Source organism: Tympanuchus pallidicinctus, unplaced genomic scaffold (assembly GCF_026119805.1).
Source record: "Tympanuchus pallidicinctus isolate F22 unplaced genomic scaffold, pur_lepc_1.0 scaffold30, whole genome shotgun sequence".
Classification (NCBI taxonomy): Eukaryota; Metazoa; Chordata; class Aves; order Galliformes; family Phasianidae; genus Tympanuchus; species Tympanuchus pallidicinctus.
The window spans coordinates 2991172-3018019 of record NW_026294748.1 but is presented as its reverse complement, the minus strand read 5'-3'; the positions used below and the strand labels follow the sequence as shown (position 1 = coordinate 3018019).

Genomic DNA, 26848 nt, shown 5'->3' with positions numbered 1-26848 from the left:
TGTTGTTTGGAAAACTCATCTTATTACAGTGAAGAAAATGGCCAATGGAAACATACCAAAGAGATTTTCAAGAGATTTTAACTCTGTTTTTAAAATGACATTTTGAATTTTGGAACTTTTTAGAGGCTTTGGATTTTCTGTCTCTTCTTGGGGTGGAGGAGAGGCTGCTTTGCAGACATGTTTGCCAGCCCAGAGATGATGGCACAGAACGCAGTGCCCAGACAGGAGGCACAGAGTCACCCATTTACAGCCGTAGAACCAAGCCAAGGAGCTCCAAGGGCTGTCAGACTGGATCATCTTAGGGGTCCTTTCCAACATTTATGATCCTTTGGCTTCCCCGTGCTGGCCAAAGGATCCCCTGGTCATCCCAGCTCTGCAGCTGGTGCTCTTCTAATGGGGAGCACTCCTCTCAATTTCCCTCTTTTTAGCCATCCCAGAGAACAAGAGAGCATTCATTCCCATCACAAATGGCAGAGGCAGCCCAGAAGGTAGCTTCACTGTAGCATGTGGCCCTGATTCTTTCTGTCTTTGGGCCTCCTTTGGCGTGGGATTTTGGCACTTGTGCTGCCATAAGGAGCAGGCAGTGGTTTGGCTGTGCAGCGCTGCTGCTGGGGCACTGGGGCACACATCTCCCTGCTGTGAGGGGCAGCACAAACTGCCAAGCATTTACTTCAAGCTGATGCTCTGAAACGTTGCTTTTGAGTGGAGTGAAATTGCTTTACAGTATGAGCCAAAATATGGTTTTGAACTACGTTAATCCTATTCTAAGCATGCTCTGCATTTAGCATAGCAGGGGCAGCTCAGGACCTTTGCAGTGCTGCTGCAGTGTTTATGCTCTCTGTCCTTTCTGGGCTGATAGCTGCTCTGGGCTGTGTTGTTGTGAGCATGTGTGTTTGTATCTCTCCTGTCCAGAATGAAAAATAGCTCCTCTCTTTGATCTTCCCTCCTTTGCTAAAAAGTAACCCCAAATAATCCCTCTTATTACATGGGGTAGGTGGTGACATGAGCCAGGATTGGAAAAAAATGTGACCCTCCTTTTCAGCCACTGCTAACTGTGAAATGTAGAATCTCCGTCCAGGTAAAAAATTTGAGTTGTCATAGCAACAGCAGGATGGCTATTTATTTTTGGATTTCCATTTTCACTGATTTATTTAACACTTTGACAATCCATTTATAATGAAGAGGAATTGAGAGGGTTTTTGTTCCCTAGGTTTGTACTAAACCGAGGTTGGGTTACTTTCCTTTGTAGAAAAGAAGCAAAGATAAAAAAGGTAAATAAAAAAGGAACCGTGTAGATTTCAGGGGCTTTTCTTGCAGACAAATCCTTGTGCTGAGTGGAGCATAGGAAAGTGAAAACATGGCTTATTTGTGTGGTTCTGGAAGAACTTCAGCGTTATAAAATGGAGCAGAGCTTTAAGTCCTGTGCAGTGTGAGGCAGAAAAGCAGTGGGTGCTTCTTTCCACCTGCCTCTGCTTGCTGGCACATACCTGATGCCAAGCAGAAGACAGCAGAGCCATTGCACACAGCCCCTGGGCTCCTTGCACGAGCTGGGGAGTGCCCAGGGCCATGAGCAGAGCCTTGCTTCTCACTTGGGCTGCAGCTCTGCCAGGCTCAGTGCCTCAAATTCTCCTTTTCCTCTGCAGCATTTCTATGTGAGCAGTTAGGAGATCTGGGGCTCAGAGGAGCTGCAGAACAGCCTGGGGTTCAGGCAGCCCAACCCACTGTGCTTCTGCATGGGCTGGGTCCAAAATGGGCAATAATTGGCCCTAACTCATCCTGAGGTGTCTGTGTGGAAGTCAGCTGTGCTCCGTTTTCGGGACTGCTGATCCTTTGCCAGGCCAGGGGAGGTCAGTGGCCCTTCACTGAGGAGATGTGTCTGCAGGGCTTTGTGTGATGGCTGCAGCCATCCCTGGGTAGGGGCAGCTTTGAGTCTAAACAAGCAGGCGAATTAGCAGTACCTGGGAATTTTTGCAGCATTACGCTGTGTTACTCAAAGCTTTTTGGCAACAGCGCCATGTAACAACAACAAAAATTGCACCAAAAAACCCCAATGAACAAGAAATATCTATTGAATGTATCTTCTTCCTGGAAATCTCACCGCAGCGCACGCCTTCAGGCACCATCAGATGTTAACAGCCATGCAGCCAAAGCAGGCTTTAATATTTGGTGGCTTTGGAAAGCATCAGAAAATGGGGAAGTTTGAGGCAGGTTTTCCAGAAATGAGCAGTGAAAGCAGAGTGGAACAGCAGAAACAAACCCAGCAAATTTCTGCCTGAGGAATGCGTCTGAGAGCACAGAAATGGAACGAATCTCTCGGTGTTTTTCTGCCATCGCTCTGCAGATTGACTCCTCTCTGGGGTTTGTTCTGTGATGGATTTGGGCGACTAAGATTGATGGCCATAGAAGAGCTGGTACTGATGGCACATTTGTAAGGCTCAGTGAAAATGGTGAGCCTGGCAGGTACTGGGGGAGCTTTACATCATTTTTTTTTAGTATTGCTGTCCACGGCCTGGAACTGGACTGTTCTGAAGACAAGTGAGAAGGGCAGCCAGCAGCCAACGCAGTGTTGCTCTTACAGTCCTGATCCATTAATTTGTGAAACGTGGGCTTGTTGTTGGGCCATGCGCTTCAGGGAAAGGTGAGCTCTGAGCTTTGTGTTCAGTAAAATCAGCATTATTTCTGTGTCTGATGTTGAGCTTGCAGAAGCAGAGTGCTGCCCATCAGAGTCATGGAGCTTTCCCCATTTATCCTAGGGGAGGCTCAGCTTGCAGATTGTCTTTGGGGCTGAGAGTTGGGGGAAGGGTGGGAAAACCCAGGAAATCAACTTCCAGACATAAATACAATATGGACAAGTCATAAACATTATTAAAGCAAGTCTATCCCTGCAGGGCAGGTTTTTCTTCATAATGCTTTCCTGATTACGCTTCCGCAAAGCTGGGGAAGTGAATAGTGGGCTGATTATCCATGGACCACGATCTACATCAGTGCAAAACTGTTTCCATTGTATGTGAGAAGAGAACTTTGCATATTTACTGGAAGGGAATAGCCATCCTGCTTCTTATTCTGTCTTCAGATTCACAGTGGGCCTGATCCAAAACATAACTATGTCAATGGGATTCTTTGTTTGGGCTCTTCTTATGTTCCACATTACCATTGCAAAACCTGCCCTGTTTATCATCTTAAATATACATGCCATAAATAGACCCAGTATTGACACAGTTTGTGATCAAACCCCAAACTGATCCATCAAACACTTTGGAAGTAGGCTGATCACTGTACAGGCAATGGGAAATTGTTCCAAATATCCAACATAAGTGGGGACAAACCAAACAAACCCAAACCAAAAAGGGCTGACAGTGAGATAGTAACAGAACGGTCTCTAATTGCTAAAAAGCCAACAATAAAAAACCAGCCTTGAGAGAAATCCAGGTCATTTGACATAGTGTTTTCTTGGGCAGCTCCAGTCGTGATGCTCACTTGAAGTACCTGGAGTGCCTTTGTTAAGTTTCCATGTGCAGGATGGCAATGCTTGTTATAAGAGTCTGAATCTGCTCCTTGGACAATAGCCACGAAGCATCAGGCAAAGATTTGTGTTAGCATCTGTATCACATAAAGGGCTGCTTATCCTCAGTGCGCTCAGAGCAGTAGAACGCTTCCATACAAGTGCACAAGGTGCATTGCTTTCTTTATTCGATGACAGAATTCTTCCCAACATCTTAATTAGCATTCACTTGCAATGTAATTCTGGTGCTGCAACAATTTGTACTGGAATTCTGATGGATATGTTCCAGCATTTTTCCCCCCACTATCACATTTCATATCTCTCTCCTGTAAACTTTAGTACAAAGTGAAAGTCCTCTTATGCAATCTAAGTGTAATGCATCTGGGTATTGGTTATCAGACAAAGCAGGTCAGACAGATCTCTCTTTGCAGAAATAAAAGAAGTAGCCAACATAAAGCGGTGTAAATAGGAATTTCTGAAAGATATGCAATAGAGTCAGGGCATGACTAAGGGTTCTCAGAAAGCTGAAGGCTCCATTTTGATATCAGAAATCCAAAGTATCTTTTCTGATTTTTGTTAGCATAGCTAAGAATAAAAAACTCTCATTTCCAAATAGAGGTTTAATGCTAAGTGACACTTTGCATAATCTGCTTAGAGGGTCACTCTGTGCTCCTACAGTCCGTGCTGTGGTTCAGAAACACCAGCCCTTGTGCAACGAAACAGAGATTCCATGCAGTTACACAGAGCAACGAAGGGCATCTCAGAGATGGGCACTCCTGAAGGGCTGTTGGTTCAGGTGTTTGTCATGAAAGTCTAACACTGAGAAAGCAAATGACAGCCATCAGTGGTCAAGATAAAGCATTCGGTTGTCAGTTCCTACAAAGCATGTGGAAAGCTCTTGGTTTGCTGGAGGAGGAAACTGTTGGGGTGCCCCCAGAGTGCTGAGAGCAGTGCCTGAGACTGCAGGGTGCGTGGACATGGAAGGTTGGGGCTTGGCTTCAATGCAACTGCTTTGCTCCTTACTGGTTGAACAACATGTGAACTGCAGAGCACGTTCCTTGTGTTTGCTGCAGTGTCCTGATGAGTTACGTATTGACAGTGCTGTTTCTGATGATCTGGTGTGTTGTTCTGCTATCCCTTCAGTGTGTCATTCTGTGACAATTTTCTGCCCAATCGCAGAATCGCCTTTCCTACCTTTGTCTGCATTCTCTCTCTTCTGTTACATCTTTGCTGCGTTGTATCTTATTGCATCCTGTCCTGTCTGCTGCGCAATTCAGTAGGACTTAGGAAGGCAGCAGTTCCAAACCCTGCTAGCTCACCCCAGCTCTGTCCTGGAAAGCCCCCTGCGCTGACAATGAGACATAGATCAGCCTTTCTTCCCATTCTGCCCTTGGCTTCTTTGGTAAGATGGCTAAGATGGATGCTTACTGTGATAATGGTGCTGACATTCGCTCACCAGGAATTGGAGAGAGACCATAATTTCATGTCATATAGGTCTCCAGTAACAATCAAACGCTAATGAGTGCCAGGCCATTAAAGGCCTGGCGTGCACTCCAGTAGTGTCCCACACTCAGTGTCCTCAGCCCATTATCCATTGTATCTGCTAGGTATTGCTACAGTTTGCCCCAGCAGCAGAGATGTTGCACAACCACCCAGGGCTATTCTGTTTAGGCTGAATGCCATCTTTTCTGGGCAAGTGTACAGATCGTGTCTTGAACTGTGCCAGACACACTGTTTGTGGTTCATTTTCTGCTTGTGAGCCTGGCTGAACAAAAAAGGCTGTATGTATATGTACCAGTAGTGCTCATGTTACATACAATCTGACACCCAGTAGATGGTCTTTGGGGATTAATGAGGCACCCACTGCTGTACAGCGTGTTTTGGCAATAAGGAGGGCTGGTGAATCCCATGCCTGTCTTTCTTGTGTGTCCTTGGGTTTCTTTTTGGCACATACATGCAACGAAGTACAAGATGCAAATACTGCCAAAGCTTCTAGTAGAAGAGATGACATTTATATTGTTATACAGTTTGCTGATCTAAACATACCATTGCCTTGCCTTGATAGCCCAGGGCAAGCGCTAATCAGCTTTTTCATGGGCACCATGCCATCTGAAAGGGTGAACACAAATAGAGACAGTATGTGCATCATCTAGGAGTGCTGCAAGAACACGATTCCCAGCTGAGAGGATCCAAATGTGTCTGTCTCCTGCGCTTGCATGTTGGCATGAAAGAGAAAAGTGACAGCGTTAAATATAATGTATTTGGAATAAATCAAGGTTATATTCCTTAGCTGCTTCAAGCAAGTTTTCGTTATATAGGTCACACTGTCAACTGATGTAAATTGGCATAGCTTCACTTTAGGCACTGGCGTTGATGGATTTTGATGTGCTGAACATCTGGCCCCGTGTGATTGCACTCCTTCCGTGCATGGAGCTCTGCTACAGGTAGAAAGAAGCCTAAGCAGAGGTTCTGTTCGTATTTTCCTCTCTGGGACATCATCAGAGGTCTAAAAGGCGACAGAAGATGAGTTTGGGCTCTGATGTTGTATTTGCAGCTCTGTCACTAGTACTCGATGCCGGGCAGTTTGCCCTCTTAGTACTGGCATGCCTTGCTTTACCTAGAGTCTGTATCAGTACTTTTATTTAATTAGTACCTAACTACCAAGGGCATTAATTAAGATCAGAGCTGTAACGAAGGAAATTCTGCTTTGATGTCACAGGAGAACAATAACAGAACAGGGAGAACAGTTTATAGTTGAAATGGATTCTTAAGCTGAGTCACATTTCTAGCGGAGTGTGAGCTGAAGTCTGCTAATGATTTTGTTTTCAAATCTTCAAACTTCACTTGGCTTTGGGTCCAAGATGTTTTTATTTGTAAACAAACCATGTGTTTTCTCAGAGATAAGAGGATGCTTTGGAGTTCTTGTTGTTCCTTACTGATTTACCTTAGACAATCCTCTCCCTTCTGTAAAACCAGGAGTACTGTTAGTGATCCCCTACCTGCCTCAGTTATTGTTGAAATTAAGTGATGAATATTTGTACAGTGTTCTGCACCATATTTGTATAAAGGTTCTGTAAGACAAGGCTGCACTGCTGGCACTGCAGGAGCTGCATCTCTCACGGATGGGATTTGGGAGTTAATCGACTTTGGCACAACTCAGACTTTTGCTGTTGCAGCTTTTTTTTCTTTTCTTCTTTTTTATTTATTTCTTACATTTTAATTCAGAATACAGACCAGCTGTTTGAGAGCTGTTAGCTGTAGCTCTGTCAGCCCCATCGTTCAGTGTTACAGCACAAAGTACCCGTGTAAGAGATTCAGTGCTATTTAGAAAGTGTTGGTAAGCAACTAAATGTAATATTTTGTCCCACATAGGTGAACGTTGGCTGAGAGAGAAGGAATAAAGCAGTGAGTTTTACAGCAACCCAGCACAGAAGGCATGTATGTTTATTTTCCCTAATTCTGTTTAAGTGTCTTTAATTCCTACATTGTGATCATTTGATTGTTTTTAAAGGAGGGCTGTGGAATCACAGCTTCAAAATAGAAGAGATTGAGAGCGACGTGCACATGAGTCTGGTCACAAACAATGAAAGTAGAAGTTTGAGCACGGAGTTGTGCTCAGTCAGCACTGTCAGCATTAAGAGAGTGAATCTGAAAGTTGGCACTTGGTCTTGTTGAACCTCCTACAGCTGGCCTCAGCCCAACCATGCAGCCTGTCTGCATCCCTGCATCAGGCCTTCCTTCCCCCAGGCACGTCAGAGCTTCCTCCCAACTTGGTGTGCAGTACTTCCTCCCAGCAAGGCATTATCTGCAAAATTACTGAGGGTGGAATGTGCTGTACCAATGTTACCTGCATTCTCCAGGCCTGGACTCACTGCTCTGTTTAGGCAGATATCAAACGTTCAGCATGTGAGCAGTGCTGAATTCTGCAGCAGTCAACGGCTCAGGAAAATGTGGAGATCACATCTAATTCCACTACTGAGTGTGAATTTCCTTCTCTTTCAGGATCTGTCAGCACTGGTGAAGTCCTTTCTCTGAACCAGACAACAGAAGCTGCTTTCCTAGTTCATGGTTGCTCCTTTCCACTGGCAAAACAACCTCAGGGGATCTGCTTTCAGGTGAGATATTCAGCATTCAGTCAATGGAAGTGATTTCTTTTTTTTTTTTCCTCCCCTCTGTTGGAAGACCTTTGCTAATTGTGATCTGAAGTGATAATTAAGAGCTAGAAAACCTTTTAGCCTGTTGCTAGGCTCACAGATCCATTGCTTCTGCATAGTTGATTTTTTCCCCGTTTCTATTCTTTGAATTCTTATTCTTTCAGTTAGCTCCTGCCACATCTTGTGCCTCGTTACAGCTAAAATTGAGCTCACCTGTGAATTTCACACTAAATCTGAAGGCAATACTGTGTCAGAGGGGAGTTTTGGTGGGGTGCTGGTGCTTGTGCAGGTTACAGACAGAAAATGAAGAGCAGCAGGTTAGGTTCAGTATTGAAGAATAGCATCATGTAGAGGTAACACAAAGAACTAATCAGAAGCAGGAACAGAAAAAGGACTTATCTTCTGGAAGAAAGAAAGTCAGGTAGAATGAAAGGCAAACCTGAAAGCAGTGAATCTGTTTTACATCAGTGAAGGCAGAGGAGTGCCACCTGGGATTAGCTTGGCCATCAGCAGTGCTCCGTGCTGCAGATAACACAAATTCCATAGCAACAAATTTTTAGCTTGAAATCCCTGGCTGCAAGGGTGCACACTGACTAGAAAATGGGCTCATGTTTCACTGAAATCATTAAAAACTCACTTTCTTTAATTTTTTACCCACCATCCTGCTCAGAAAACTGACTTATTTTTGAAGCCCTTAATTAAGCATGAAAATCTAGCCTTAGGGAGATGCTGTCATTTTCTTCCTACCCCTTCAGCAAAAGCCCCAGTGTAACGTGTTGCATTGGGCTCTGAAGTTGTAGGATGGGTTGCTGGTGATGAGCAGCAACCAAACCTGCAGCACATGCCCAAGGACTTGCAGTCAGATGAGTCACATGTAGTATGGGCCAAGTTTAATCCCAGAGAGAATGTTACAACACAGGAAGAAAGCCCTGAAAATAACAAGAACTGGTACAGTATTTGGACCGTAAACACAAGTTAGAACAGTCTGGGTATTTGCTCTAATCCTCTCTGATTCTATTTTGAATTGCAATGTTCCTATTTGCTAAACCACTTTCTGTTTTTACACTTTTTTACTATGACATAAGGAGGAGGGATATTTTGGAAACTGGAAAACTGCCTCTTGCACCAGAATGGCATGCTACTAATTTCTGCAGGTTTGTTGAACTGAGCATTGCCACTCTGTAGGCTCTGTCAGCCTCCTCTAGAATTCCCCATAGAGATCCCCACCCTCCTACAAGGCAGGCCATGCCCCAGATGAGAGCAGTTCTGTTTGCAAGCTCTCACCTGCTTCAACTTATGTCCTTGGAAATGATGCTCTGAGTATTTGAGAGTGGAAGGGGTTGGTGTACTGATGGTTCCTCTAAGAGCAGCAACAACTGAGTGGGCCCAAACGTGCCCAAAAGACGATGAGTGCATCCTTAATGTAGCCAGGATTAAACATTAATGTGCATTTTTTATTTTTATTTTTTTAGTTTTATCATTTCACCTGAGCAGAAATTTGGGAAAGTGGTTTAATGTCAGCTAGTGTGTTTTAATGGAGGCCTGGAAGAAGAAGCAAAAACCTTCCTGTGTCCACTTGTTTCTTAGGTACACCGCATTGCCCACAGCCAGCCTCGCCACTCCCAGAGAGAGTTTGTGTAAGTCCTAAAATAATTCCATTCCTCTGTCCCACAAATATTCCCATTCGGTCAGCTTTATATAGAGTAATTACTGTTTAACATGGCGGTGCAGCTGGGTCAGGGCTTATTTTGGGGTATGAGATATAAAAAGCTGTTTGTAAAAAAGAAGAAAGTGGAGGAGACCATGTTTGTCAATCTGTCACTCAAAACAAATGAGCCTGGAAACTTGTTAGCTGACTTATTTTGAAGAGGTGGCATTCATGAGAGCCACTGGCATTGGTACCAAAGGCACTCTGGGCTTACGTAGCACTTCAGTTATAGAAATATAATTGTTGGAAACAACATTCCATTCCTACATAATGGAGAGGTAGCCAGGTTTTGTGGTGGCACGTGTTGAGGGAAGGGCATAAAGCTGTGACCAATGGACACGTGGGAAGCTCAGGCGTTTTGTGGGCAGGTGCGACTGCTGGAGAAAGGCATCTTGAAGGAAGTGCTTTGGCTCCTTGCTCTCATTCGAGCAGATCTTTGCATTTTCTGTGCCTGAAGCACTGTGCACAGAGCAGGCAGCTCATTCCCACAGCTGTGCTGTGGTGTAATTAGCTCTGTTTTACAGCTGGGGAAACCAAGGCAGTGAAAGTATTGAGTTGCTCCTGACGACCTGGTGAGTCATATCTTGGATCTTGGGTTTGGGCTCAGGATTTGCTGGCTCTTGTGCTTCTTTGCGTTTTTTCAGACCGTGCTGAGTCAAACTTCCTTCTGATTGTAGTAACTTTGATACAGAGGGACGTGTATTTAATATTCACACATGTATTTTATTTTTGTGCCTGTTGACTCCATGTGTGTGTAAACAACAACAGAAAGAAAACGTGACTATGTATATGCACGTGTCATTTCTTATCTGTTCCTAAAATACAGGTGTCTCTGGGGGAAACCAGTTCTGAAGGTGTTTATTGTACAATGGTTCAGGAAGTTGAGAGGATTATATTCTCTTCTGTGGTTTCCCATGCTGGGCAGCTCGTTTCACCTCAAAAATTAGCATCGTAGTCTGGTTCACAGAAGACCCCAATATTTTTAGTAGTCATAGGAAAGAATGTGGTCCACTGGGACGGAGCAGGAGGCTGTGGATCAGGACTCAGGGTTTGGTTGTCTTTTTCTACTTATTTTATGGCCTGGGACTGTTCTTATCACTCTTCTGTGCCTCTGTTTCATAGCAAAACAGGACTAGTAACATTGAGTTACCTTGCATAGAACAATTAAAAGTTGAAAATGATGTTTGGAGACCCTTTACTAGCCTTTGGCATCAGAGAAATAGAGCAGTTGCAAGATGTATTCTTGTGGTTTGGCTTTATTAATAACGTGAACTCCTTCTGATATTGTACCAATGAAATGAAGCTGGGAAACAAACCAGAAGCAGATAAAGACAGAAGTTGAAATCCTTCATGAACAGTTACACAACATACTAAGAAAGGATGGCTGTATTCTTGGATTGTAAAAATTCTGAAGTGCATACAGAAAATAGTTTTTCTTTGAAACAAAAATTAGAAGAACAGTGACATTCCAGGGTGCTTTGAAGTGAGACAAATCTGAAAAGAGAGGTGCTGGGAATTACGCAGACATTTCAAAATGAAAAGTTGAAAAATGAATTTGAACAAAACCTTTTGGCTCACAGCGGGTTTTCTTGACTCCTCCTCCTTTGCCAGCTATGCCAGACTGCTGGTAAATGGCAGCCTGAAAGCCTTGAGGTCCAAGTGGTGAGCCAGAAACAGACATACCATGAGCAGGACTGGGGTGTGAACAGCAGTGAGCTCCAGCTTTGTTTCCTTTGCCAGCAGTGCTGCGTGCGGCCACTGGGGCTGTGCAGAATGTCTCAGTATTGCTGTGGGACACAAACAGCAGAAGGTGTCTGAGCACTCTGTATCCCTGGGAAAGGCGTAGAGGCTTTATTTCCTTCCCTATGTTTGCTGTCTGCTCATCCATTAGGCTTATATCCAAATGTTTCTTATTGTTGCTCCCCTAGGCTGAGCCTGCTGCCTGGTGGGGGTGAAGAAATGCGCATCCATCCTTTTTTCTTGTTGCAGACTCACCAACAAGGCCATTCAGGACTGAATGCATTTCCAGGTAAGGGAGAACGCTTTCTACTTAGGTGGTGGAGGGCTCAATCAAAAGGGAACTGATCACCATAACAGTCAAAGCAACACAGGTTGGAATATGCCAGCTTCCCCTTTGTGCAGAGTATTTCCTACATGTTCCTGGTAGGAGTCTAATTGGTTCAGATAAATGCTGTTGCGTAGACACTAAGAGTAAGTAGAAAAGAAGTCTGATCCCAGGCTGTCAGGGACAGAATTTTTTTTCATTGTAGGATGCTTCTTGAATTAGTCCAGAAGAGCTCTCATTTTATTTAAGAGGTTTTTATTGATCTACAAGGCTTCGTTCATCGGTTCTGTCTTCTCGAGTGGCTGAAGCAGACTCAGCCTGCGATAGGAGTTCTTATTTGAGTTTGTTTTATCAGCTCAGTTGTTGCTAAATTTCATGCTTTTCTTCTCTGGAAAGAGGCACATGGTTTAGAGAGAGAAAAAAAGTGTACATTTCCTTCCAGCCCATTAACTTTCTTTCATGGAGCTCTGTACCAGTTTGAGTGCACAATTGGGAGGAATCAAAACACAGACATCTAGACTATTACATAAGATCAAAAAGAGAACAGAGTTGTTTTGAAGCTGAATGTAATGTATTTGTCCAAAGTCATGAACGTTTTTGAGAACTCAGTACATTCTTCCTGTTCTGCCTTAGGATGAAACTTAGACCATATCAGCTGGAGAGAGATCCCAAAATACTTGAAGCCAAATAGGTAATTGCAGACCTAATTCAAGGTCCTTACAGAGTGAGATCAAGTAGGGGTTTGAACCTGATCATTAGACGGGCTCTTTTCTCTTTCTTCCTTCTAACTTCAAGGTCCATCTTGTGTTGAAGAAACCGTCCCCATGGATGTCAGAAATATGAATGAATTCAGGTCAAAAACTTATTTTTTTTTTTTAACTGATCCAATGTATTTTGTCCAACTGCTCCCCCAGTAAAAAAAAAAATGGAAATTTCCAGAGAACATTTTCCTGTCTTGCCTCATAGTTGTATTATGTTGTAACAGTCTTAAGTTATAACTCTTCCTAAATGAACCTGCTTATTGTAAAGGACAAAAAGAACTGTGTATGTACATTGATTGTGCATATGTCCAACCACAGTGGATGGGTTTGCTGGGTTCCCCAGCCTCTTTTAGCTGTGTGTTCTTCTGTTAGGAGCAGGCTGGAAGCTGGACTGAGCTCCTTCTGCTGTCAGTCACTTGCGGTCCTGGACAGAAAAAGAAACACCAGTTTTCCTTCTGTAGTCCGGATACTGAGTCACCTGTGTGGCAAAAGAAAATAGCCAAAGGGCTGTTGTTCCCTGGTGTCCCAACGTGCCTGGGGATATTTGATCAGGGAATTTAAAGCTGGAAGGCTGGGGCTGTTCACTAGTTAACTTGGTGATGCACTTGATCTCCTGGTGTCTGAGGTTCCCATCCTTAATAAGTTGTTTTATTTTGTGGTTGGTTTTAAAGCCATTGGCAACATCTGGTTGTTTTACATGGGTGTTTCAGACATGTGCTGTCGGTTCAAGGCAGCATTACTTATAGTTGGAAACTGATTGCAACTCATCTGCCTCTTCTTGTTCCAGGCCTTGACCTGGGCTGTGGTGGGACTGGAAACCATCCCATGCTGCTGTGCTTTTCTGCCTAATAAAGTGTTTTTGTAGCTGCAAGATGAAGAAACCACTGTTCCCATGTCTCCCTGTCTGCAGGCCAGTGGTGACCAAGGCTGTGGAGGCTGACTTGTCACACATCATCCTGTATCTGGACAGGAAAGCTGCCCGTGGCTTTATGGATTGCTTCCATGCTGTGTGTCCACCCCAGAACGCTTCTGGAGGCCTTCAAACAAAGCATTTTCATACATTCCTGCAGGAGAGGGCATCACTTATGGCACTACAGGGAAGATCTCTCCCCTGCTATGCACCTTCTTGTTATTCTTGCAGCTCATTGCCCTGAGGGGCACCCAAGCTGAGAATACTAGTTCAGGCGGGCCACCAAAAAGTTTTCTGCATACATCTGGATTGGTGCTGGGGCAGGATGCTCGTGGTCTTTGATTCACACTGGCTTACCTTCTGTAGAGCAGGACTGGAGCATTCAGTGCTGCCTTTCCTTGGCAGCTCACTGCAGTGCTGCTTTGCTGTCCGTCTGCCATCTACGCTCACCTCTGCGAGCGCAGCTGATGCAGCTGATCTGTGCTTATCTGAATGCAGAGGCATAGCAGCAAGAGATTTCATGCAAATGTAGCATCGTGCAGCCCTGTTCCTTCTCGCAAACTATTGATTACGTGTCTGATTTGCTCTCCCCTGATAATAGGCCATAGGCAGAAGCCAATAGGGCGAGGAGGACGAAAACCTGTCATGATCATTCGATGCAGCTGGTGAGCCAATGGGAGGAGAACACCCGTGGATTGGGTTGGGAGAGAGTAAGGCTGGGGGAACGGTCTTAGCAACAGCAGAAAGCATCTCTTTCCCCCTCCCACTGTGCAACCATACTGGAAAGTTCCTGATGATGTTCCTTAATCTATTTGTCTTGCTCATGCCAAGTTTGTACGTGATTTGTTTGACTTTGACGTGCCTGCCAGTTTACCCCTTTCTCTCCTTTGGAGAGGATAGAAGGGCATCTTTTCTTTGTCTGTCCTACCGAAACCAACTAATGAGCTCAAGGTAAAGTGATCTCATGCTGGATTCATTGCCCATGCAAGCCCTGAGTAAGTGAGTGAGTTTTGTATTGTCTTTTTGTGGTTGGTATCTTCCTTTGACATCTTTTCAAGACAGCTAAAGCAGTGCAGGGCTGACACCTTGCCTAGCATGAGCTTCATGGTGTATCGTTGCACTGCAGGATAGGCAGCCTGTTGTGGTAGTGGGAGCTGGACTAACAGAGCTGTTGTGTTCTCAGCTCCGTTAAAGAATCCTTGTATAAAGTCAGGTGTATCCCTAGCCTTCAAATCCAGATTCCCTTACCAGGCTGCTGGGTTCTTTGGTCTGGCAATGAGAAGATAAGCTTTCTCTGTGGAGCCCTCCCTGTGATCTGTGGGCTGAGAGAAGTCAGTCTGCAGATCATGCTGCCTTACCTCTTATCTTTTATCTGCCTTACAGCAGGGACTGTTCTTTCTGTCTCTCTGCCTCTCTCATGGTCAATCCATCATTGGTTTAACCAACCGAAAATGAAAATGGCAGTTAAATTTGTCTAAACCTTCTGAACATTTATTGAAAGCCAAACATCGGCACTTTCAGCACTCCCTTGAAAATGACCTTCATTGTCCTCCTCTCACCTGCTGCCTCCTCTGGCTCATAAGCATTCACACTTCTATCTCACTATTTGCATGCTGGTAATAGACATAGATTTTGTTAGTCCTGCATCTGTCGAGACGGCGGGGACAATAATAGAAGCACCGTCGGGACCAATATATACTGGTCATAGGAGAGTGTCCAATGATGTCTGGGTCAGGGAGCCTTTAACTGCAGTGTCAGGGAATTTAGCCAGCTGTCATCGCTTCTTAATTAAAAATAGCTGAGACTCACTTACATTCCGTTGCTGTGTGTTAGCTCATTTGTCATCTTGTCCTTTGCTCTCCAGCAACACCCCAAAACACTCTCAAAAAGGAGAGAGTGAGTAGAAGTGCAGCAGGTAGGAGGGCTGCTGGATGGAGAGCAGATAACCTGTGCTGTGAGCTGCTCTTTGGGTCCTGTGGGAGTTCAACAGGATCCAAAGGGAACGGGGATACGCAGCATCACGGTGTGCGATGTACTCTGTGTGTATTTTGTGTATATGTATAAAATTAGCCTCTGTGCAAGCATGTGTCAGGGAATAAATCAAGCACTAACTGTCCTGAAGTTAGAACTTTCCTTGGGGACAAACCAGCTCATATTTTTTCCATCCTGGCTTTCCAGCACCTTCCTCTGGTGCATTACTCTGAAGGACAGAATGTTTTAACAGTACGATCCACTCAGACCTCTCCTATGTACATAAATGATTGGATTCCTTATTCCTTGCTAAATGGAATTTAGCAGTATCTGTGATTGCTATCACCTTCCAGTAAATTTCACTAATTTATTTGTGATATTCCTAGGGGGACAGGGAGATGGGAGGTTACACAGAGGTCCAGGAGCTGCAGAGGGAGATAGATAGCATGTTGTAATATCATTACTGAACGAAAATGTAATCCCCTCCCCCTGCCAAATAAAAAAGAGTATATTGTGATTGTAGTTAATGCTTGGAGCCGAGGGACAGTTTTGGCATCAGGAGAATTTTTCAGGCTTCCTTTTTACAAGTAAATCAGAGGTGGAAGGGCATTAGGCTGACTAACTTCCTGAACTGGAAGTTGCATCCGGACTACCATATTTAATTGTCTATGATTGACCTATCTTGCATGAGTTTTGCTAATCCATTTTTGAACTTGTTTATATATTTGGCCTCCACAGCATTGGGTGGTGATGAATCCCACCATTAAATCACATATTGTTTGAAAAAGTTCATCCAGGATGTCCTGTACAATGCTATCAATCTGTCTGGTGAGAAAATGGATGGCTGTTGCCAGGGGTTGAGATTCCCTCAGCCCCATGTTGGTGGTCAATGCCCAGCAGACCACTTCCATCCCTTGCACCAGACCTGCAGTGCTACAGCACCCATCTGGGGCTGCAAGGGAGCACTGTGAGCTCCTGCACAGGGTAGCTTCCGTGGTCCCACTGCTGAGCAGTGATTTTGCTGGCTGTACGGAGTCGTTGCTCTCAAGGCAGCGTTCCTGCCCACGTGAGTGAAGATCCAGTGATGCTTGTTGGTATTTTTGCTAATAGTGTTTGTTTCCTGTTCAGGGGAAATTCACATGCAGTTTGCGGGATGAACCCAGAGGTTCTCTTCAATCTGATCAGTTTTTCCTGAGTCCTTAGGGCAGTTTGTGGGAAGAAAGAGGGGAAGGCACCTGATTTGAGTTTGTATTGTTGAGGGATTTTGAGTTATCCTCAGTTATACTGATCCAGGGAACAAGAAACAACAGGTTCTGCTCATCTGAACCCTAAGTCACCAAGCTAAGGACAGACCTTCATGTTAAAGATGTTTTCAGAGTGCAGTATTTTTTTTTTTTAAACTAATTAAGCTCTGATGACTTCAGCTGTATTTTCAGCTTCTGATTAAGGCCATGATACTAATTAAACTCTTGAATTATTAAAAATGCAAATAGTCAAACCTGTGTGCAACAGCAGAATTGTGTTTCCATGCTCCAGGAGAGCAGTTGGGAGTATTTGGCAGAATCCCTTGTGGTGACAAATATTTCATCTCTTTTTTTTTCTTTCCTGTGGCTGCACTCCACTGGATGCAGAACAGAAAACATGAGCTGCTGGGGTAAATGTCTCAACTGCCTTGCAGCTAGGCAAGTAAGTTTGATTAAAATACAGCAAAGTTTTGGAAGGAACCTTGGGTCTCTTAACATCATGACTGTGGCATTTTCACTGAATGGGCAGCTGGGATTGAAATACCATGTAGTCCTTTGAGAGTGAGTCTGCTGCCAGCAGCAAAACTCTTGGAGCTGCATTTAGCCTGTGTACTTTGTTCTCAGAGTTCAGGAGCATGATAAATTATTTAGACCTCTAGATGTCCCGCCAGCCCCTATCTCTCTGGCTGTTCAGATGCATGCAGCTTTAGTTAGGCATCTATAGCAGGAGGTCTGGTTGTGCCCTTTCCTTCAATATAGGCACATATACTTTTTGTGGCACTGCTAAACAATGGGGATTCAGAAGGATGTTTTGATCTCCTTGCTGTCTGCATCTCATCGGGAATTAAGGACAGAGTAAGAGCCATCCCTGAGCACCAACACAGCTTTGTAATTGTGAGTAGGGCTCATTTCTTCTCCAGATGGATAGTGCAGACCTACAACCAGTGGGTCTTCAGGGTCAGTTAGCAGGACTTTGGGATAAGGTGGAGCTCTGCAGGCTGGGAGCTGGGTGAGTAAATACTGCCTGTGACTGGCTCCCCAGTGCTGCCCTGTGCCTAGGTTGTGAAAGCAATTTCTGTGTTTGCTGTAAAAGGTGTAACTCCAAAGCCTGTAGTGATACACTGGGCAATGTCCCTGTCTGTACCCTGGTCACTCTTGCAGCCCTGCTGGTAGAGGCAGTGGCCAGTGGGTCTTGGACACATCTGTCCCTTCCCACAGCCCTTTTGTGCTGCCATTAAGGAGGCTTGGCTAGAGCTGGCAGTATTTGCAGCTGGGATATTAGAGGGAAATGGCATAGGCAGTCTAGTTATAACCTGCCCAGAGGGAAGTTTCTTCTTAATGCCTATTTAGGTCATAATAAAGACATAAATTAAAAAAAGGTGTGCAAGACACTATTCAAATGCACCAAGTGCTTGTCACATTGAATAAACTGGGATCCTCACTGGTGTGAAGGTATTACTGTTTGTTGGAGCCACTTATCAGATAAAAATATGACCCAGTGTCTTCAATTGAGTCCAGTCAGTGTCAGGCATGATGGGGAAGCTATGTCATTTTTGCCTTCCCTTCTCGAATGTCCCTTTAGTATGTTAAAACAAAGAAATAAGTGGTCATTACTTTACCTATGACAGTTGACTTTTTTTCATCCTCCCGCTATAATGGGCTGCAGGTGTTTCACAGCCAGCCCAAGCTAATAAGGACAGACATTCTGGCTGCAAGCCAAAATTATAAAACTGTCCAGGGAGAGAAGAAAAGAAAAGACAAGGCACAGGGGGGGTGGGAAGGAAGGAAAAAGAAAGCACGGGAGTCACTCCATGCTGAGATTTTGTACTTTTGTGTCTCCTGAAGTGAATACATCAGTCAGGAATCAAAGGTTTGGAAAGTCATTCAGCCCCTCCAAATTAGAAGGCGAGCCATCTGCCTGCCAGGATGGAGCTGTCCTCAAAGGCTGTGGGCCAGGGCTAATCTCAGTGACGCTGGGGTAAGCCTGGAGCATCTCCTCCAGAGTTACAGGCAGCTCGCCTGGCATCCCCAACCCTGGCCTGGTGCATGCATCTTCCTGCCAGAAAAGCATTTTGGACCCAACCCTTTAATGTTGTATCACCATAGTGATGGACTACTCTGCTCCAGAGCAGATGAGGAATTGCTGTGGGGCTGTCCAGCGTTCATTGGTTCTTTTTAGGGAAAAGTTCAACTCGGTGGAGGCTACGAGTGCAAGGTGCAGCATGTTTGGAGCTCTGCAGCCTCTCGTCATCTTTGGTTTTAGCAGAGTGCTGCCATCGAGTCCCACGTGCCACAGGAAATCCCTTGTGTTTCCTGGAAGTCAGAGCAATGATGGAAAATCGATGGGAAGGAAAGATGCTCTGTGTGAGAACTGATGATCCACATGCGTCCTTACAGCTTTGCAGATAATGCTATTTGGAAAGCTTGGGCTGTGATGCGAGATCCCTAAGGTGCTCCATTTTTGGGCAGAAGCCAAACAACTGCCAGGATAACGGCACAAAGGAAAGCTGGATCTGAGGCTGGCTTAGATCATTGGGCTTGAACTGCCCTAAGGCATTGTAGCTAATATGAGAGATTGGCATCTCCAAAGGTACCTCTGGCTGTTGATTGCATGAGTGCCTTGGGGATGTCTCTCACCTGAGGCACTTCAGGCAGGTTCCTAAAGGTAAGTGAGATGTGCCCAGGCCTAAGGGCATGTCCTTGGGGCAGAATAGATCCCAAAGCTAGTCCTGACACAGGGTCGCAGAGATGCTCTGATTCCAGAAACTGGACTGCCCATGTAAAATCTACATGGGTCTTCCTACATGCTGCTTGGTGTTTCTGGGTCTGGATTAGCTCTCACAGACAACCGGGGTGTCCCTGACCCTGTGGCACAGACCTACCCATGAGTCACATCCAGAATGATGGCAAAGGATGTTACTCACCTCACAGAATGTTTTGGGTCCCCGGAATCACAGAAATGGACACATCTGAGATAGATTTACTTCAGCGGGTTTAATATGACAGATCTCAACCACAAATTTCTTATCCAGATTTGTTTGGAGCCAGAATATGGTTCAGGCCAAGTGTTTTGCTTTGTTTGTTTATCTCGGATATGGTTTTGGATGCTTAGCAGGAAAAAAAATCAATGTTTATGATGTTCATTTCAGATCTCCTTTTGGCAGCTGGATGAGAAAGGAATGCCACCACAAAGGAGGGATCGCTGAGGCGAGGCTGAAGTTGTATTCAAAGGCAACAGCAGTGCTGTGCATTGCAGATGTCGTAGAATCACCACCGTGATCAGTCAGCCTCTTCCCTGGAGTGACTCTGAGTTCTGTGAGTAGCATCCTGAGGGCTGAATCTGGGCCTGCATACCAATGTGAAGGTGTTAAAAAAATGCTACAACTGCAGTTGGCTTGTTTCAGGAAGGAGTTACATAGCTGTAAGACTGACAAGGTTTTAAAAATGGTGTTAAGTCAAATGGTTTCTAGTAAGGAAATGGTTGATGAGAAGATGCTTCAGGAAGTGCTTTATAATAAGACAAGCTGGGTCAGCTTTGGATTTTCTGCTTTTTTGGATGGCTTTTAGTTTTTTGCCTTAACCCCAATGGGCACTTTGTGTGGAAAAAGATGTGAATTCTGACATTGTTTGCAAAGTACTGAGAATGCTATGAGATCTCTGAAAAATACAAATAACAGTAGCAGTGCAGGGAACAGCAGCTTATCAAATCCGTCTTAGAAATGGAGGAGTTCTTGTGCTGATTACTACCTTGAAGTATGCTGTGCTTTGATTTCTGTCTTTGGATGCTGGTAAGGTGAGATCTGGGGCAGTTCCTAAGAAACTGAATGCAATTTGGTTTCTTTGAAAGCTTTTCAAACGGGACCAGATCTGCAATTGGTGCAAGCCTGTGTCTTCAGTGGCTTCAGGAGAAGTTATGCCTTAGTCTGGTGGTCAGGATTTGAATCACACTCCTCAAAAGGTTTGGTTTCTTACAGTTCCCATAACCAGGACTCACTTCTATGATAGCTTCCTGGTGCTTTGATTGTTCCTTTGGTTAACTTCAGCACAGTTTATGCATATTCAGCTGCTGAGAAGACCAGGTGCCAGTGTAAACCATTCACACTTCATATTTGTGGCTTACTTGGACTCCAAAAACCTCTCAAGCGTGCAGCATTTTATAGTGCAAGTACTCCAGAGCTGTTCTCATTCTCTCACGCTGTGTGTGCAAGCTCTTAGTTGTAGATTTGCTGTAACATGAAGTACAAGATTACATGTCCTGGGTGACAGCCCTGTTCCACCAAGCATACCTTTGGGTCAGTGGAGAGAAATAAGGAGCAGGAGGCAACTCAGACTCCTGGCAGATTGAATATTGCTCTGAGAGAACCCCTCTCTCCCAGTGATGACAGAGAGGGTCCAGGGCCCAGCAGAAAAGGGACAGATTCAGGGCATTCCTGCAGGGTATTGAACATGCTGTAGAGCAAGGTGCCAGGGCTCTGTATTGGGGGGTGCTGCTTTGGGAGCTTAGTAGCAGCAACAGGAGGTCCTGTACAGAGATCAGAATTGTGTATGCACAAAGCTGGATGACTTCACCCCTCCTCGTGCTTGGTGTATCCATGTTAGTAGCACAGAGGCCGATGGTGTGGGCTGAATCACCTTTGGAAACACTGCTGATTCTCTGCGGGGTCCAAGAGAGTTAGACTCCTAACAAAGGGCTCAGGTAATTGCCTGTATCTCATCGGGGTGAATGGAAGGCAAAGTGAGAAATATCTTCCTGTGATGTCACACGTTGCATTGAGACAAAGCATGGCCAAAGGAAATCAATGGGGAGAGCACCAGGGTCTCTTGGAATGATCTGTGGAGGATCGGCTTTGCAGTCTGCCAGCTGTTGAATGCTCCTGTGTAGTTTGCAAGCAGGGGTAAAGATTTTTTTTGAAGAGTTGAAGGAGGGCATGGCAGGGCTTCGAATATTTCTGTCAAGGTTTTGCTTTGCTTTGAGGCAGTACCAGTAGTCCGGATTCCCTGGGAGCAATGCGTGCCATGCCAGCAGGTGCTCTGCCCATCCATGTGCTGCCAGCTTTCATCCTGCTGCTCTCCCCGTTTCCACTATTTCATCTTTGCATGTGCCACTGTTTTGAATCCCCTTGCCTCGTCCCCAGCCCATGGTGAATATTCAGAAACTTGGTCTCATTTACTGCTTGTCCGGGTGCCAGAAATTCAAGTCCAAGGCGCTGGGGCTGCCTCTGTGCTGGGAGGACTCCCTCTCGTGGGCTCCACTGCCTGGACCTGGCCCTGAGCTCGGAGCTCAGCAACCCCTAACAGGTCCCCTTGCTTTCTCTCCAAGAACATGATTAGAGGTTTGAAACTGAGCAGACAGCTGGTATACTCTCCCAGGGCAGCCTCTGTGTCTGGGCCTCCATTGTTTTTGTCCAAATCGTATCTGATTGCTTTCCAAGAGCGTTCCAGTCCGTAAAACCAGACCAGGTGCCTTTGGTTGTACTAATTCCTGAAATACCAGCTACGAACAAAAGCATTTTGGTTTGGTCTTAGAAAGGGTATAAAATTAATTTCAATCTGGAATGTTTTTTTTTCCTCATTTAAAACACTAGAATTTTGTCTTACACTTTCCAGACACAAAACTGACCTTTTTCTAATTCCTCCTTTGGTCTTTTACCTATTTTACTGTATTACCTTTTACTAGATCATCAAAATTGCTTTCTGCCATACCGTTTTCTGAAATCTGACCTCTACATACATTCTTTGCACCTTGACCTTGGCTTTTTTACACGGTGTAAAACTAGAAGGAAGAAAGATGCTAGATTTTACAGCGATGTGCTTTCCCGTTCTGCTCAGTAATTTGCCAGAAATGAGGAAAAAAAACCACCACAAACCCACCCAAACAACAGAAAATCTTACCTTACCATCCAAAATTGGTGGGAGGGCTTAAAAGCTCGAGTGGGCTCTCAGCCTTGGTTTAGTTCTCCCTGCCTTTAACTGCCAAGCTGAGTGCTTTGTCCTCCAGATCGCCCTTCGTCTGCACAGCAGGAGCAGTGCTGCTGGCACCGGGGTGCGGAGGGCTCTGCCAAGAAGATGGGCCCTGGTTACGGAGCAGAGATCTGCCAACCTTCTGTGCTGGGGAGTTTGCAAACTTCCACAGCGCATCTGTTTCATTTCAGACCATGGGCTGCACTGAATGGTCCTTTTGTGTGCTCTGTCTCCAGCTACTAAAGCTGGCTCTGAAAACGCCAGCGATAAATATGACAGCTTCTGTTACCGGGTATCCCCTGGATCCTGTGGCCTGACCCGCGGTCATTCTTTGCGAGTAGTAACATTTATATTGCTGTGTCAGCCTCGTTTCTTATCATGTAACCAGAGATGGGCTTGGATGAGCATGGAAGGCTTTTCTGTACCTCTGCATTCAGGGTCATTTGGAGGTCCGCAGATGGAACGGGCACTTTGCCACTGAACTATTTACCACAACAAATGCCGTGATGTTCTGTGCATCGTTCAAGGAGAAAATGATGCTGCTCAAAATGGCAGGGGAGCGCTGCAAGGGAAGGCTGAACGGCACAACTGCAGATGGGCAAGGCTGCCTACCTGCAGCACGTGCTGCTACAGCAGGTTTTGGAGAGCTTTCCCATGGGGCAGTGCCTTGACGTCCCAGCAAAGCAGTGCAAGGAGGAGAGCCGTCTCACTGCGCCTCTGAGCAATGAGCTCTGAATCACAGTTTCCATCAGTTGAGCTGATCTCCAAAGAGTGGTTTTGGAAAATGTGACCCGCTTCATTTCTGTTTAAACATAGGCACCAGAAAGAAGCGTGCACACCTCTGGTCCTTCAGTCGCTGGACTGTCACCAGTGTGAGACATCACCCAGTGGGAGTCACTGGAAACCCAGCTCTCCCCGTGCTGTCTCTGGACAGTGTTTGACTAGACTGCTTTTATCTCTCCAGCCTGTCTGTGGGAGTTGAATCTTTGTACAGAGCCTGCATTGCTTGGCATCTAATCTGCACTAGTTGACTCAGTCAGCCTCAGAAGGCAAGGGGGGAGGGAGATAAGTAGGAGGAAAAAAGGTGGGAGTGGAAAATAACATATTTGAGGGGACAGCAGGAAGTCTGGGCTCATTCGCATCTTGGGAATTGCTCAGGACATGACCAAGTGAGTGTTTCCTGATTCTCTTCTTTTTTTCCTTCCCTGTGGGCCAGGAAGAACGGATGCCTGTAGGCACTACTGGGAGAATCCCAACATGGGAGAATGGGTGATGCCCTTAGAGAATGTCACTGGAAAACCAAGTGTCCCAGGTGGAGGTAATCTTGACCCACCGAAACAGCTCAGCTACAGTGATTGTCTGCATGTTGTTTTCTGGGGTATTTGGATTTCCCTTGAAGATCACCTGTTCTGTGTTTATGTCTCAACAGCTCTCTGAATTGAGGATAATTTAATATATATTTGCCTGCTGTTGTTTGTTGTTTTTATTATTCTGAAGGAAGGCTATCCAGGTAGGGACTAATTAAGGTTCACTGGTGATGTAAAGAAAACAGGAATGATTTCTATAAGATAAAAAACGTTGCTGGTTTTGGATCAGAGGGCTGGGGATTGTTTCAGGCCTGCAGGACATCTGAGAAGAGATGCTGTTGCGCAGGTGGAGCTGTAAAGCAGGGCAGGAAGCGAGGTGTGGAGCTGCATGTCTTTTCAAGTATTTCAGGACACCTCAACACAAAGGTTGCCATGTGAATGTCAGGTTCTGTACCCGTTATTATGAAAGTTGTGGACCTGCTCATGCTTTTAAAGATCACTGATCTCACTTTCTCTAAGCAGGCAGAGCTGGGATCGCAGCGTGCTCCTCGCATGTTCCGTGTAGTTCAAGGACTGATTAGGTCTTTTCTTTGTCTGCCCTAATTAAATCAATAAATGGCCCCTGGAGTCACCTGTGTAGCAGGTTACAAGTTGAGCTGCTGGAGGTCACTGCAGAGGGCATCCCGGCTGCCTTTGAAAAACAAAAGGGTTTTGATCCAGAATAGTCACGATGTCCCAGTTTCCTGGTCCCTTGGGCCAGCTCGTTCCTAGAGCAGGGCTGTGAAAGCAGAAAGAAAAGAGCTGAAGAGAATTGTTTCTCTCAGGGATGAGCTAAGAAATCTGGTATTTCTGTTGTCTCACATTTTACACTGTTTACTCCAACTGTCACCTGTTTTGTTTCTAGAGGCTTTTCTCATTAGTGTGTTAGCAGTGCTGTGATGGTTAGGTGAGCGGATTATGTGGCGGTGTTGCACTGTGATTTTGTTTCCAGCTATACTGTAGCAACTCCTGGATGTGCAGGCATTGGAATGAACTGTACTGTGTAGGTTGCTCTATAAACCCAGTGCTTATAAGGTGAGATCACTGTATGTGAATCCTGCGTGTTCTGTGGCTGTTTGAAACCCAAAGCAGCTCCAAGTGAATCCCAATTTTACTCATATTATGGATTTCAGATGAATTCAGCTGGTCTGAGACTGACGCTGCCTCATTCTGGGAGATGAAAACAAATCCCCATGCTGTGGTTTGCCCTGCTGGATTAGCCTGCTTTTTCTCAGGCACCTGCAAGGCTGTCTGTAGGTGTTTTCTCCAGGACAGTCGCCTTATATACCGGCTCCTGCAGGTGTTTGGAACAGTGGCCACCATCACGAGCACAGCCTCTGCCATTAGATGCTCTTTGCCAGGCTGCAAGGATAAGGGTGTGCGTGCAGAAACCCAATTCCTTGAGCACGTGTGCCTCCTTCCTTCCCTGCAATCCTGAATTCCAAAAACCCCACATCTTCTTGGAGCGCTTGGCAATGATCAGTATGGACGAAAGCAGCACTGGTAGCATAGGCACAGCTTTTTTCTTCAAGGGAGTGAAAACGGTGTCTTTTAACCTGTCAGCACGCATTTACAGCACAGTTGATGTTTGAAAGAGGCTGTCCAAAAAGAAACCTGGAGTAATAGGAGTGTGCTTGTAGGGCCAGTAAGCATTGAATAGTCTCTGTGGTGGTAGAAAAGCCTTAGGCTTCAACTGATTGCCAATTATGTGGCTCTGTTCCTTTTTAAGAAGATGCCATGCAAGGTTTGTGAGGGAGGTAAAGTGTGTTAATGTGGAGACGGTTACTGGTTTTGTTGTTGTTGTTTTTCTTTTCCCATGCCTCAGCTTGGTGTTAGAGAGCGGGCCCTGGTTTTAAAATGAAGCTGCATTCCCGAGTTCTGCCACCCATCTCTTGGAGCCTCTGTGTAAAGGGCACAAGTCATTCCACCTTAAAAAGAAAAGGGGAAGAAGAAAAGGGAAAAAAAGCAAAACCCACACTGTGCAGAGAGGGAGAGAGTTACAGAAAGTGGGCCCCCTGCTTTTTTCAGAGGGGGAATGTAAGCAGATCCTTGCTAAAACTGCTGCACTCAGCAGTTTTCAGCTTGTTTTAATTGGCCTGGCCTGAAAGAATTCTGAATGCTGTACCTGTGCCAATGAAAATGCAAATGCTTCCCCAAGACGAGGCACTTGGAGTGCCTGTGCCCCAGCTCTGATAGCAGCAGCAGGGGCACAGAGACATGTATGTGGTGGGAAACGGGGAGGCCTTGATCTGGCTCCGCTCAGAAAACAAAGGGCTTTGCAAAATAAAGCATGAATAAGGCACAGCGAAATGCAGGGTGCCTACAGGAGCTCCTGCAACACCAGAAGCTTGTCTGCGATGAGGCCCATCGCCCTCCCACCCTACGCGGGGCTGTTGGTTCCTTTGCTGATTTACAGAGAAGCCTGATGGCTCCTTCTTTCTGGCTTTGTTTCATTGTTGAGCTGCTGTTTACTGTTGAAGGTTCCTGTCAGAAGGAAAGCTGTTCCTTCAGCTGCAGAGGTGCTGTGGCTGAGTGCATCCACGCAGCCATGGTTCTGCGTCCAGAGCAGATGTAAAGTAAGCTGTGTTCTCTTTCAAAGCATCAGCTCGGTGTTGGAGTCAGAATTACTGGCATGACTGTTGTTATGCTCCAAGCTTGCCGTTATCTTAAAACATGGAAAGACAATTGCTTAAGTCTTGGTGTTTGTTTTCCAGCACTTTTTTACAACGCTGTGTTTTCCATGTGGAAATGAAAATGGTTTCCATTTCCCTTGGATTTGAGAGTAAATCACACTGGGTGCCTCACTGCTAGATTGCAGTGAATACAAGCGTGGGAGCAAAACCTCCCTGGGGAGTCCCATCCTGCCTTACCCACATCCCAGTTTTATGCTTTTCATTCCCTTGGGTTGCTGGCACTGCAGAGATGTCCATCTCAAGAACCACTTTTTGCATGTATGCTCACCTCCCTCAAGTAGCTACGTGAACCACAAAAAGCCCCACAAAAAATCCCTTTGAAACTGTCGAGTCTCATGTATTTCCTGTGTACTCATAGTCCCCATCTGGTCCCAGGTACCAATATTTGTCATCTACTGAAATTCCCCCTCTCCTGGGCATCCCTCGTTGTGACCATTTTAGATGCAAGTAACTCTGTGTTTCTCCACAAAATATGTGCTACAAATTATAGCCCCACCAAATTATGTTCTTAAGCATCTGTAAGACATACTTCT

General features: G+C 45.4%; 1 long non-coding RNA gene across 13 annotated transcripts in view; it reads left to right on the top strand.

Moving 5' to 3' along the window:
* The window catches only part of LOC128087645 (uncharacterized), a 109322-nt gene that overhangs the window by 50958 nt on the left and 31516 nt on the right, over window positions 1-26848 (top strand). For 8 of the 13 annotated variants that reach the window (XR_008209915.1, XR_008209918.1, XR_008209924.1 and 5 more), the window contains 5 exons: window positions 6875-6940; window positions 7505-7617; window positions 9129-9293; window positions 9889-11393; window positions 19465-19630. This is a non-coding gene — a long non-coding RNA (uncharacterized LOC128087645). Of the gene's footprint in view, window positions 1-6874; window positions 6941-7504; window positions 7618-9128; window positions 9294-9888; window positions 11394-16702; window positions 16758-19464; window positions 19631-26848 lie in introns of all 13 variants that reach the window. The other 5 variants (XR_008209921.1, XR_008209919.1, XR_008209925.1 and 2 more) reach the window with 5 other exon arrangements.